The sequence below is a fragment of the Pinus tabuliformis genome, chromosome J, assembly GCF_031772625.1.
Source record: "Pinus tabuliformis cultivar Carrire ecotype Pingquan chromosome J, CPIR1, whole genome shotgun sequence".
Lineage (NCBI taxonomy): Eukaryota > Viridiplantae > Streptophyta > Pinopsida > Pinales > Pinaceae > Pinus > Pinus tabuliformis.
Window position 1 is genome coordinate 1,528,673,077 of NC_142295.1, and position 13,981 is coordinate 1,528,687,057.

The window sequence follows — 13,981 nt, forward strand, 5'->3', positions numbered from 1 at the left end:
GATTAAAATGGTAATGGTCTTCCTTATAACCTACAAATGCCAAAGAAATGGCGAAACCATAAATGTAATATAAAGGACTTCATATTTTAGAAAACCCATTTTTATCAAGGTTGGCTACCATTAAAACTGGGATTAGTTTGTGGATTCAAAACTCGACTCCGTTCAACCTTCTTGGTAACCAAAAACAATCGTGATAATCTTTCCAGATGTTTATTCCGTTATGAAAGAAAATTACAAATAAGATGATATCCCTTATCTTATTTGTGACATTGCATAAAATTGTTTCATGTTGATGTTATTTGTGAATTATAACATGATTATTGTTTTATTAATTATAACATGATTATTGTTTCTTTGAGAAATAGCATTGGGAACCCTCATCGGTAAACAACAGTGATTCCGCCATCCACAACAAGATTATGCCCGCTAACATATTTAGCCTCATTGCTGGCCAAGTACAGCCCTGCCACCGCAACATCCTCTGCTTTGAGAGATGTTCCCTGTAAATTGGCAACACTATTGCAGGCGGTCTCCATGGCGGCCTTATCATCTTCTGAAACAGCAGAAGCATTGCCTTGTTTCATGTGGTTGACTGCAAGGGCCGTTGCCACGCCAAACGGAGAAACAACGTAACTCTGCCACAAGTGCGTATTCCATTAACAGTGCTCTACTGTTTAGGTTACTTGATTGAAGAGCTACTTCCCCATATGAGTGCACTGGCAATCAATATCAAAGGTGGATGGCGATGGTATCTGGGGGCTCGTTCCTACGATCGTCGGAAGCGGCAGGAAATGCCGGCAAATTCCTCACGCCATTGTATGACCATGTCATGTGAAGGATGTGAATGGCCATGCACTAAGCCCTCAATGATTCTGGGTTTCGAGACGCCTACTGGTATTACACTCATTGCATGATTGGTCACTGTCAATGCCTGATTAGTCTAAGTATTAGGTATTGACTTACTATTGTAGTTGAGCAAATATTCAGAGTCCGGGAAACCCGAATAAACATGTAATAAAGACATGCAGAGTGTGGTGTAGCGGCAGAGCGGCTGAAGGATTTTAGAATGAGGTGCCGAAATTGGATGAAAGGGCAATTGTCCCAGATTTTCACTTGTTTTTGTTTTTCCCCCCTGCTTCTGCTTCTGGTAAAGCCAGGCGATGCAGCTGATGTATCTTCTGATGGTATAGTGTTAGGCGCCTCTCTGACTGGTAGCCAGACCAGAATTTCTAAGAATGGTGTTTTCAAATTGGGATTCCTCAATCTCACCAACAACAATGTTAAGAAATGGTATGTGGGTATTTGGTATGCCACCGCCTCACAACAGACAATTGCTTGGGTCGCCAACAGAGAACAGCCTCTGCAGAATGCATCTGGTGTTTTCAATCTAACAGAAGACGGGAGTCTCTTTCTGTCATATGGGGGATCCGTCGTCTGGTCCTCCAAAGGAAACCGGAAGAAGCCCTCTTCGGCTGTGATTATGGATTCTGGTAACTTGGTCGTGGTGAGTGCCCAGAATACCTCTGAATACATTTGGGAAAGCTTCGATCATCCGGGAAATACGTGGTTGCCTGGGATGAAGATGGGTATGAGCCAGAGGCTGACGTCTTGGAGGAATCCTTGGGATCCAAGTCCAGGGCCCTTCGCTCTCCAGATGGATCCAAACGGAGCCGACCAATTCGTGTTGATGTGGGAGAATCACACAACATACTGGGAGAGCGGTGTTTGGAATGGTAAAATTTTCACCCATGTTGTGGAAATGTCAGAAAATTTCTTGTACGGTTTCGGATTTTACAATAAAGGTTCGTACAAGTATTTCACTTTTTGGACAATGCATGAATTCACAACACTATCGCATTTCGTTATGGATCAGTCGGGAGAAATCCGAGTCTCCATAATGCTGGGAAATAATGACTGGAGCATGATATGGCAACGGCCCAGAGATCAATGCGAGGTGTATGCTGTGTGCGGGCCTTATGGATTGTGTAACGATAACAATGTCCAGTCGTGCAACTGCGTGCCGGGCTTTATCCCCAGAAACAGCCGTGAATGGGAATCTCAGCAGTCGTCCAGAGGCTGTGTTCGAAAGACGCCGTTACGATGCAGCCATGCCGAAAACCGAACCACCCCCGACGGGTTTGTGGAATTGTCTGTCGGATCTATGCCCCCTCGAGGGTTTCAATACAAAGGGCAGGGGGAGGGGCAGCGGGATTGCCAGGAAGCCTGCCTCACCAATTGCTCCTGCGAGGCATTTGCCTACTCGCTTAGCGGTACTTTGCACAAGTGTGTATTGTGGTTCGGTGAATTGTTAGATCTGTACGATACCTCAAATGGGACCTCTCTGTTTTTACGATTAGATGCCTCTGATTTGCCGGATTCCTCTAGCTCCAAAAAGAAGACAACACATCTTGCCCGCTTAGCGGGCGGTATCGTGGGCGGTATGGTTGCAACTCCGGCCCTTATGTTACTTCTTCTCTTGTATTGCAGGCGATCGCGATCGGCTGCAACAGAGTTCGCGCCGGGAACGATTATCGTATTTAGTTATAGAGATCTGCAGAATGCAACGAAGAACTTTTCTGAGCGGCTGGGAGGTGGGGGTTTCGGTTCCGTCTTCAAGGGGACTCTAACAGACGGCTCTCTGGTAGCAGTTAAGAAATTGGAGGGTGTGAGGCAAGGAGAGAAGGAGTTCCGCATGGAGGTGAGCACCATTGGAATCACACAGCATGTTAACTTGGTTCGTCTGCGGGGATTTTGCACCGAGGGCTCCAGAAGACTGTTGGTGTACGAATACATGCCCAATGGTTCCCTCAACTCCTACTTATTCCACAAAACCCAGAGCGATGATCAGATTGAGAAGAAGGTGCTGGACTGGAAAACGCGCTTCGGCATAGCGTTGGGGACTGCTCGTGGAATCAATTATTTGCACGAGAAGTGCAGGGACTGCATCATCCATTGCGACATCAAGCCGGAAAACATTCTCTTGGATTCCAATTTCTGCCCCAAGGTGGCTGATTTCGGGCTGGCGAAAGTCCTGGGCAGACAGTATAGTCGTGTTCTGACGACTGTGAGAGGAACCAGAGGGTACTTGGCCCCCGAGTGGCTAGCCGGCCTGCCCATCACTCCCAAGGCCGACGTCTACAGCTTCGGCATGACATTGTTCGAAATAATTGCAGGGCGGAGAAACATGGACCAGGTCTCAGAATCCAGCGAGGTTTTCTTTCCCACGTGGGCTGCAACGCAGGTCAATAGTGGAAACGCCATGGATCTGCTTGACAAGAAATTGTTGAACAATGCAGACGAGGAACAGGTGCGAAGGGCTGCCATTGTGGGAGGATGGTGCATACAGGATGACGAAGATGCGAGGCCATCGATGAGTCAAGTGGTGCAGATATTGGAAGGCATTACAGACGTTCCCACTCTGCCCCCTCTTCCCTTATCTCTGCAAAACATTGCATCATTAAAACCTAACAGTTTCGTCCTTTTCTTCTGGGAAACAGAACCTTATGCACATGAACGCAACAACAGTGAAACTGGCTCCACTCTACTGTAGAGTCTCACGGTATTTTCTATCTACATTCGTCGAAGTAAATCTCACAGTATTTTCTATCTACTTAGACCTTCATCTAATAAACCTTTGTCAGCCATATGTAAGCCGAATAGATGCTAGAATTGTGCCAACTTTTCTCTCTTCCATAGCTTTTATCCGACAGGCGATTGGCGAAATGGAACTGATACATGTAATATTCGTTTCTATCACTGCAATCTGTATGCACATTTTAATATTAACAAAATTTTATGAAAACATATTAATGTCATATTTATTTGACATATCATAGGCTTTTTCATACATATTGCAATTTTTTTTTTTCCATATATAGGCAGTATTTGCTATATATAGGCAATATATATCGACACCATCAGTATACCATACTTCTATTTTATTTTTCTTTTTTCTTTATTTTATGGTAGAAAAAGAAGGCTATTTGTTATTTATTTTTTTATTACGGTAGGAAAAAGGGCTACTTTTTAGTATTAAAGGTAGTACATACAGTGAATTATAATATCTTCATTTTCATCATTAATTTAAAAAAAAATGTTTTAATTACTTACTGCTTTGCCTCTAAAAATGTCTTAATATCAACTTACACCTTTTGCTACAGAAAATAGAATGTACAAAATTGAAGTCTTGTGTGTCATTATGAATAGTTGATAGTACCGTATTATCCATGACTCTCTAGACAAAGGAAGAAAAATAAAATTTACATGTTTCCCTTGTTATACCTCTCTTTGAAAGCAAATTTGCATCCTAGTTCTGTTCTCTATAGATATGGTCAAATTTTATCTGCTTAAGGATCTTTTCCAAAGTTTTAATACAATTCATCCAATTAATTAAAATTGTCCGATTGTAGATATGGTCAAATTTTATCTTTTCCAAAGTTTTAATACAATTCATCCAATTAATTAAAATTGGCCGATTGTAGATATGGTCAAATTTTATCGGCTGAAAGATCTTTTTCAAGGTTTTAATACTATTCATCCGGTTAATTAAAATTGGTGAATTGAAATCATTTGTCCCTTGATCCATTCTATAATACCCTTGACATCGCCATAGATGTGTATCTGATTAATCCTTAACCATTTTTCCGTGATCAATACACCCCATAATGAAATGATTTATGCCCTACTATTTGTTCCTTTTCCACCCTCCCACTAGAAATGATAGACTGTATCAGCCTTGATGTAAATAACAACTCCACATCCACATGCTCTGACAATGCATGCCCCATCAAAGAAACCCACTTGGTATGAATTCCATATTTCTCTAATCTTGATATCCCTGTCGCCTTTGTTTCCCTGTATTTGTCCAATTTTATTGAAATAGGCTATTGTCTTATTAATGCCATCTTGGTTATTGTCTTATTAATGTCCTATTGTACCTCCAATCCTTTCTGTTCAAAGATTATGGCATTATGCCTTCTCCAAATAATTCGTATGATATATAAAGGTAGCACCTGAATTGTCGGTCTTTGATCTAAATTCTGATACATGACGAAGCCGAGGAGATGCAATGAACACCATGAGTTCTCCCATTTTTCATCATCGTCTACTCCAACTGCACATGATGCAATCCCCATACTTCCTTGGCCTTGAGAGACCCAACACAAGCCACTTGTGGGTTTAATTCAACCATGGCTCTGATATAGTGATTAGTATGATTGATTCCAACATTTGGCCAAAACGAGGCAGTGCTAGCAATCGAGATATATCATATGTTTCCAAGCACTCAAAAAGTGAATGCGTGAGGGGTCATATTTTCCAAGTCTAACTGCAATTAAAATTCTTATATTATATGATTTTATTTTTATAATATTTTATTTTAAGGATAATATTTTTGAAAAATATTTAATTTATTTCTTTCCCTTTTCCATATATTATTATTTTTAAAAATCTCTAATCAATATATCATTATTGATATTAAAATAGTTTAAAAATATTTAAACTTGTTAAATATAGGAATTGAGATTTTTATTTTTTGGGGGATAAATATAAAATTATTGATAAATGTGAGCTTACTTCTTATTATTAAAGGAAATATATTCATTCTTGCGAAATATTTATAACTCATAATAGTATGGAAAACTAGTGGAAAGAGTCGTTATTATATGACAAATATTGATTAAGGTGTTTCTATAAATACTATTGAATTCTCACAATTTTTCTTTGCAATTAGATTGATGCTAACTTATGGCTTATAATTTTATGAAAAGTGGCTGAAAATGTCATTCGTTAGATGGAAAAATATATATTTAAGCTCTCCTTCAAGTCGTCATTGAGTCCTTGCATGTTTAAGCTTTGGAAGTTGCATACTTATTTGTATATTGTAGTAACCCGAGAAACGTGCATAAAATGAACACTTAGATTAATAGGTATATAACAGAAGTGGATGAAACTAATTTTAATTTTTGTCGACCAATTCTTAATAAACTTTTCGAGTCATAAATTTATGATGTCATGTCTTGCAAATATGGACGAGTTGCGAAAAAGTTCTAAGGATCTATCTTACAGAAAAAATAAGGCCGAGGCTCTCCAACAAAGGGTGGAGAAACCTATAGTGGTTGCTTCTTCCACTACACAATCTATAGGTTCTCATCTGTTGGTTTTGTCATTTACCAAGTTTCGCATGAGCTCTGTAATGAAATTTGAGCCCAGTTTTACATTTTGCAATTTCATCCATTCTTTTGAATGCTTTATGTAACCCATTCCCAAAGCTTAGCTATTTTCCAATTATTGTTTTGCACATGTCTTGGAATATTAAATATACATTATCAATGATACAGATTGATTTTCCCTTCCCTACTTAATCAAGGAGAGCTACCATTCTTGATTTGTCTATGATCTAAAAATCGAAACTTCAGAATATGTCTTAGCATCTAAGCTTAATTGTACTCTGCCTTATACATGGCATTACATTCAACTATATTCATTCAATATCAGCTAGAAAAACTGAAACTAATGTTGTACAGTCAACAGATGACTCTGCTAAGTTAAAGGCCTGATTCTCTATCATCAATGGGTATGAACGAGAGCAAAGAAGTTGCAACCAAGATACGGAAGGAATATACATCGATACTCAACACTTTTGTAAATTGCAGTTCTAGAAGAACAGATGCAACTAGAAGACCAAAACAGACATGTAAATTGCATTGTTGATTGCATCACAAAGATGGTATTCTTCTTGATGGTTTTCTTTCCCTAAATCTGTAAATTTCAAGTTTGGCTTGATTGGTTTTCCTGGTTGGACAACGTTATCAGGGAACATTACAAGAGAACAAGCTTTGCTTGAAACGTTGCAAGGCTACCATCAGGGAGATTGCTCAGGAAGTCCAAGGAGAGACAGAGCAATGGTCTCGAGTGCAAGAGTTATTACATCATGTTCGTGAAGAAATGAAAGATCTGAAAAAATCAAGAGACTTTTGGGAAGATCGCACTCTTCAGGCTGCTGAGAAGATTGCAACGTTGCAAGTATTGTTTGTTAGGATATTCCGACACATAGGAAATAGTTAAGTACAACTTAGTCTAGTATAGAGTTAGGTAAAGTGTGTTTCTTTACCTTGTACATTTTGTAACTTACAATCCGACGGTCACGATATGTAGTGATCCGACGGTTCATTCTCTCCTCGGTATTACCGACACTTGATCCGCGGCTTGACACCCGATTGGTCCATTATTTCTATTTAAAGTGCATGGAGGGTCATTTGTAGGGTAATCCGTCTATGAGAGAAGCTTATGTAAATTTTCATTCTTTTATTAATAAATTGCCTAAAGTGGCCGCGTTGGCTCAGGCCGTGGACTGTTTCCCTCTTTGAGGGTTTTAACCACGTCAAAAATACTAGTGTAGTGATCTGCGATCTGGTTGTGAGTGGTGTCCTTTAGTGTTCTGTCTGAGTAACTTACCCTGTAAATTCTTACATGGTATCAGAGCTATTTAAGGGCCGTGTCCATTGGTGATCCAAATCTGAAGCTGGTAGAACTGCATCCGACTGCCATTTCCTAGATCTACTATTTCTGACTGCTTTCGGGCGGAGAGGATTGCTCTGTTGTGTTGGGAGCATCTGTTCCAGTGAGGAACCCCTTTCGTTTCACGCGAAAAGGTTTCCGGTAGCCCTAGCTGCATCATTTTTAAGATTTGGAGGTATAGAGTGTTTATTTGCAGTTTACAGTTATTTTTTCTCTGTTTATTTCGGTTTCGGTTTATTTAGCTTTTTTTATTACCGGATCTATACCTTTCATTTCTGTGTATGCTCTTTGCCCTGTGAATCTGTGCGATCTGGGCAAATCAGAAACAGAAATGAAGGATTTTTCTCATGCGTATGCTCTTTTCCCTATGCCTTAGAGTGATCTCGGAAAATCAAAAACATTGAGGAAAATATTTAGTTTCTGGCTAAAGCTAACTTTGAGCCGCAAGGTTCATTTTTGAAAATATTTAGTTTTTCGGCTAAAGCTAACTTCGAGCCACAAGGTTCGTTTTTTTTGTATGTTCGTGTTGGGTTTTGTGTTTTTTGTTTTGTAGGGAAAAAGAGCCTTCTCAAAGCAAGCACGCAACCCAAAGCATCACCCCCCTCCCCTCTCTCTCTCTCTCAAACTTTTTGTATAGCTCACTTGGTGCAAAGCTAATTTATGAGAGTAGAGGTCTTGGGTTCAAGTCTCCATTTTTTGGGGGCAGATTTTTTCATTTCCGCACATTCCCGCACTTCGTCGGCGACTTCATCAATTTTTTTTCAAAAATCCATAAATTGTTCATCGGGAAACCGTTTTCAGAACCGTTTTTTTTGAAACGGCCTAATTTTTCGAGATCTATCCATTGGAACACTTAGTTTCAGCATCTTTAGCTTCAGTTTCTATTGAAATGGAAAGTCAATACCAAGTTACCCTTGACAACACCAACTACTTCCAATGGTTGTCCTACATTTAGGATTTACTTAGAAGTAAAGGTCTCTACAGAATAGCCTCAGGCCAAGAAAAGAAACTGAAGGATGAAGATAAGGCCGCTAAATGGGAAAATAGGCAAGATCAAACACGTGGATTGATAGGGATGTCTATTTCTCCAGATCTCAGATTCCATATTGCAGAACTTGATACTCCTTATGAAGCAATGAAACAAATCAATAAAGTTTTTGGGATTAAAAATGAACTTAGAGCCCATCAACTTGAAAATGAGTTGCTTACATTGGACCCTAATAATTTTTCTTGCATTGAATATTTCTTGTCCAAGTTCAAGACCCTTAGATATCTCTTGGAAGGTGTTAAGGTTAAGAAAGAAGATAGTAACCTTATCTATTCCATTCTTACCAAGTTGGGACCAGCCTACTCTGTGTTTGTTTCCACCTTCCATTCTATAAGAGAAGCCTTCATTTCTCAAGGAACAGACTACAAGTCCCCTTCCTTTGACTCTTTTTGTGATTCTTTAATAAGAGAACAAGAAAAACTCTTACACCTTGGTCTTCTTAATCTTGGAAACTCTTCCAAGAAAGCGTTAGCCGCCCAGCAACAACCAAATTCAAAGAATCCTAAGAAGTCATATCCAAAAAAGAATGGTCCTAAGCCAAACAAGGGTCCTAAGCAATCTCAACCTCAAAATGAAAAATCATTTCAACAAAATGATAAGACAAATAAAAACAAAGGGAAGAAGACTGATAGACATTGCAACTTTTGTAATCGAGATGGCCACTTAGAATCCAAATGCTTTAAGAAGATGGAAGCCTTGGAAGCAGCAATGAAGAAGCATAACCTCCATTTGGAGCAATCTTCAACTTCAACTTCATCTTCAGGAATGGCACTTTTTGCATGTGGTTGTCAAGCATCTCGGTCTGGCTATGCACTAAATGTATCTTCTTCTTCTCATTCTCATGAGTCGCTCATTGATTCTGGAGCTTCTTATCACATGGCCAAAAACAAAGCCATGTTTTCTTCTTTAAATGATTGTAACACCAAAAATATATATGTTAGTGATGATAGATCTCTTAGTGTTGTAGGGACTGGAACTGTTCATCTAGACAATGGTTAGTTTAATGATGTATTATGTGTTCCAACCTTATTGTGCAACCTTCTATCTGTATATCAGATAACCCATTCAGGTGAAGGTAAAATCGTTGAATTTTCACCTCATGATGTTGTAATCAAGGACCTAAGAGATCCTAAACAGATTTTAGCTACTGGCATTGCTGATGATTCTACAAGGTTGTATAAGTTTCACAACTTTAGGTCATCAAATCTTCCCTCAATATTTGTTTCTCATAACGATGAAGTGAGCAAACTTTGGCATGAGCGATTTGGTCACTTAAACTATCGCTCCCTTCAGCATCTATGTAAAGAAAATATGGTGAGAAGTCTTCTTATGGTATCTTGCAGAGATGGTGTTTGTTCCGGATGTGTACTCGGAAAACATAATCGAGACAGTTTTGAAAAACATGCCTCTTGGCATGCCTCAGCCCCTTTACAGCTTGTGCATAGTGATTTATGTGGTCCACTTCCAGTTGTTTCATTCTCTGGCTGCAAGTATTTCTTAACTTTCATTGATGATTTCTCCAGACGCACTTGGGTATACTACTTAAAACTCAAGAGTGAAGTATTTAACACCTTTTTGGCCTTCAAGGCCTTTGTTGAAAAACAATCTGGACATCAAATTATTAAGCTAAGATCTGATAATGGTAGAGAATATGTTAAAAACACATTAATCAACTTTTGCACTGAGAATGGAATTCAAATGCAACATACTATTCCATATACTCCACAACAAAATGGTGTAGCTGAAAGGAAGAATCGCACCTTAAAGGAAATGGCTAATTGTATGCTACAATCTAAAGGACTTGGTCTTAGTTTTTGGGTAGAAGCAATTAACTGTGCAAATTACATAATAAATCGCACTCCTACTAAGGCTTTAAAGAATATCACTCCAGAAGAAGCATGGAGCTCAATCAAACCAGATGTAAGTCACTTTCGTGTTTTTGGAAGTGAAGCGTGGGCCCATATTCCAGATGAAAAGCATAAAGCTTTAGAACCTAAGAGTGACAAATGTACTTTTGTTGGATATTCTAAAGATGTAAAAGGCTATAGACTTATTCCATTTAAGTCCAAAAATGTTATCATTAGAAGAGATGTAAAATTTGATGAAAATATATCAGCCTGCGAGCCTAGTCCGGCGGATGTGCCACCTCTCCCTATCTCTTCTACTTTTGAAAACATTTCTTCTTCAGATGATGAAAGTGAGGATGACAATCCTCCCCCACCATCTCAGGATCCTCCTTCAGCTCCTCAGCTTCCAAAATCGGTTCGTGCTACTTGAGATGCAGCAGGTGATCTTGCCGGTGATCCTACAGATCAGCGACACACACGTTCTCAATTTGACGGAGCCTCTTCTTTACTGGCTCAAGCTCCAGTAAATTATGATCCTGACACCTTTGCAGAAGCTTCAGGCCATCCAGATTGGGAAGCAGCTATGAATGAAGAATATCATTCATTATTGGCAAATGATACATGGGATCTTGTTCATCTACCAAAGGGACGAAAACTTGTTAGATGCAAATGGGTTTACATAACCAAGTATGGACCAGATGTGAATGTTGATAAACATAAAGATCGCCTTGTTGCTAAAGGTTTTTCATAGGTTGAAGGCATTGACTACACTGAAACCTTCTCCCCTATTGCCAAAATGAACTCTATCTGCCTTGTTCTTTCCCTTGCTGCCTCGTTCAAATGGGAAGTCCATCAGATGGATGCTAAATCTACCTTCTTGCATGGGGACTTGCATGAAGAAATCTATATGGAACAACCTATTGGCTTTATACAAACAGACTCCAGCCTTGTATGTCGGCTTAATAAATCCCTTTATGGTCTCAAGCAAGCTCCTCGAGCTTGGTATGCCAAAATAGATAACTTTCTTTTAGAACCTGGCTTCTCTAGGTGTCATTGTGACAATATTTTCTACACCAAGAAAGTGGGCAAGTCTCTTATCATTCTGGTTCTTTATGTTGATGATCTTATCCTGACTGGTAGTGATCCCAACCTTATAAACCATGTGAAGTCTAGCCTTAAAAGGAATTTTGAAATGACAAACATAGGACACTTACATTATTTCCTCGGTCTTCAAGTCTTGCAATCCAAGGAAGGTATTTCCCTTTCTCAGTCCAAGTATGCCTGTGATATTCTACGCCACTTTCACATGGAAGACTGTAAGCCAGCCCCTTCTCCCTCACAGTCTGGAGTCAAACTTTCAGTCACTTGTACTTCTCCTGAAGTTGATGCTACCTTATACCGTCAACATGTAGGAAAACTTTTGTATCTAACCCATACTCGTCCTGACCTTTCCTTTGTTGTTGGCCTTGTTGCTCGATTTATGCAAAACCCACGTGCAAGAAATTGGAAAGCAACTAAAAGAATACCTTGTTATGTTCGAGGTACAGTTCAGTTTGGAATTCATTACAGTGCCTAAGCAGCTCCTCTATTGGTTGGTTTCACTGATTCCAATTGGGCTGGTGACCCTGATGATCAGAAGTCTACTACAGGTTATGTGTTCACTCTTGGTTCAGGACCTATTACATGGGCTTGCAAGAAACAAGGTGTCATTTCTCTTTCTTCAGTAGAAGCAGAATATCGTGGTGCCGTAGAAGCTAGTAAGGAAGCCTTGTGGCTTCGTGAGATCCTGTCAGAGTTTGGCTTTCAGCAGCAGCATCCGACTACACTTCGAGTGTGATAATCAAAGTGCCATTCAGCTATGAAAAAATCCAGTCCAACATCAGCGCAACAAACACATTGAACTGCACATGCACTTCATCAGAAAGCTCATTCATGACCATGTTCTTGAAGTGCAATATTGTTCAACAGATGATCAAGTTGCAGACATCTTTACAAAGGCTCTTACAGAGGTGAAGTTCACTAAACTTCCATTTATGGTTGGAGTTCAGGAAGTTGTCACTAAGGGGGGATAGGCTCTAGTGCCTCCTTCCTTCTACTATTGTGTCATATTTGTAAATCCTTCAATCTTATCCCAAGTTGTTCTTAAGGGGGGATGTTAGGATATTCCGACACATAGGAAATAGTTAAGTACAACTTGGTTTAGTATAGAGTTAGGTATAGAGTTAGGTAAAGTGTGTGTCTTTACCTTGTACATTTTGCAACTTACAATCCGACTGTCACGATAGGTAGTGATCTGACTGTTAGTGTCAGTCTTTCCAGCCTTCCTCCAGTGATCAAACATGCTCTTACAAAGTGATTTTGAAGTGTCAAGGTCAAATTTTGTCATTTCAGTGAGTCTTCAAGCAAAATTTGGTCACTAGGCATTAAGTCTAGGGTTTGCTTTCACTCCTTCTAAAATTGCCCAAATGCCAATCTATGTCACTATTCAGCTGAGTCTATCATCATTCATAGGGTTGTCATTATCATGTCAGTGTCTAATGAGTCATTTTACACCTTGTTCATGCTTCAGTTGCACCTAGGCAAGGTCATTTCCCTCTCCTAGGGTTTTGAAGGCAATTTCTCTTGGACGGTTAAATCATCGGCAAAACTTGTATCCTAATGTTCCTACACCTTCCCCTATCCTTCATGTACCTTATCAAACACTTCCCATCCCTGAGATCCCCCAAATTCCTTATTTTCCCACAAACCCTAGTTTCTAGCTACAACCTGGCAATTTTCTAGGTTGGACCTGTGTTTTGCCCTTTTGGACCCCTTCCCCTCACTCAATCTCTGAGATTCCACTTTCCTCTACTTCCTAACATCCCTCCCTACTTCCAAAAATTTCCTCAAGAATTTAGAAGCCCCTTATCCCCTTCATTTCGCTTCATTTCGGCAAAATCCCTTGTTCCACACATCGGGATAAGTTTCCCTCAAAAGATGTTTCAGAGCAATAAAAGATGAATTTTGGAAAATTGAGAGAGGTTTTTGTCCATAACATGCCAAAGAAGAAAAAACTCCTTCACATTTTTCACAGGTGTCATGCTTTGAGAGAAATGTCAATAATACCGTTGCCTCAGGAGAATCAAAGGCACCTCTGAAGTGACCTTGGGAAAATCAAGTTTTCTCCTAGCTTGCTTGGCCAAATTATTTTCTCGATGTGTAAAATGATAAATATACACAAATAGATTTCCAATGAGCTATCATGAGCTCAATTTGGGGTTGAGGAAGGCATTCAAAAGTTGACTGCAACAGCACTCTTCCTTGAGGCAGCCTCATTTGGCATTTTTTGACCAGTCTTGGGAGATTTGATTTTTGACAGGGAAAATGAATTCCAAATTGAAAAATTCTAGTTCTGTTGGAAATTAGACTCAAAGACCTTTCGAACGAGCTATCATACACCCGATTACGACACTGGGAAGGCCTCCAAAAGCCTCCTGTAAAGGCGTGCGACCTGTTGGGTGCGCGCAACCTGTCAGGGGGGTCTTACCAGTTGAGAAAATACACTGGCGCGACCTGTTGGGAAATTATC

The 13,981-nt window shown here is 39.7% G+C and overlaps 1 pseudogene; it reads left to right on the forward strand.

The window, feature by feature from the left end:
- The first annotated feature begins 997 nt into the window (after positions 1 to 997).
- Positions 998 to 3,790, forward strand: LOC149233336 (G-type lectin S-receptor-like serine/threonine-protein kinase At2g19130 pseudogene; annotated as a pseudogene).
- Positions 3,791 to 13,981: the final 10,191 nt, after the last annotated feature.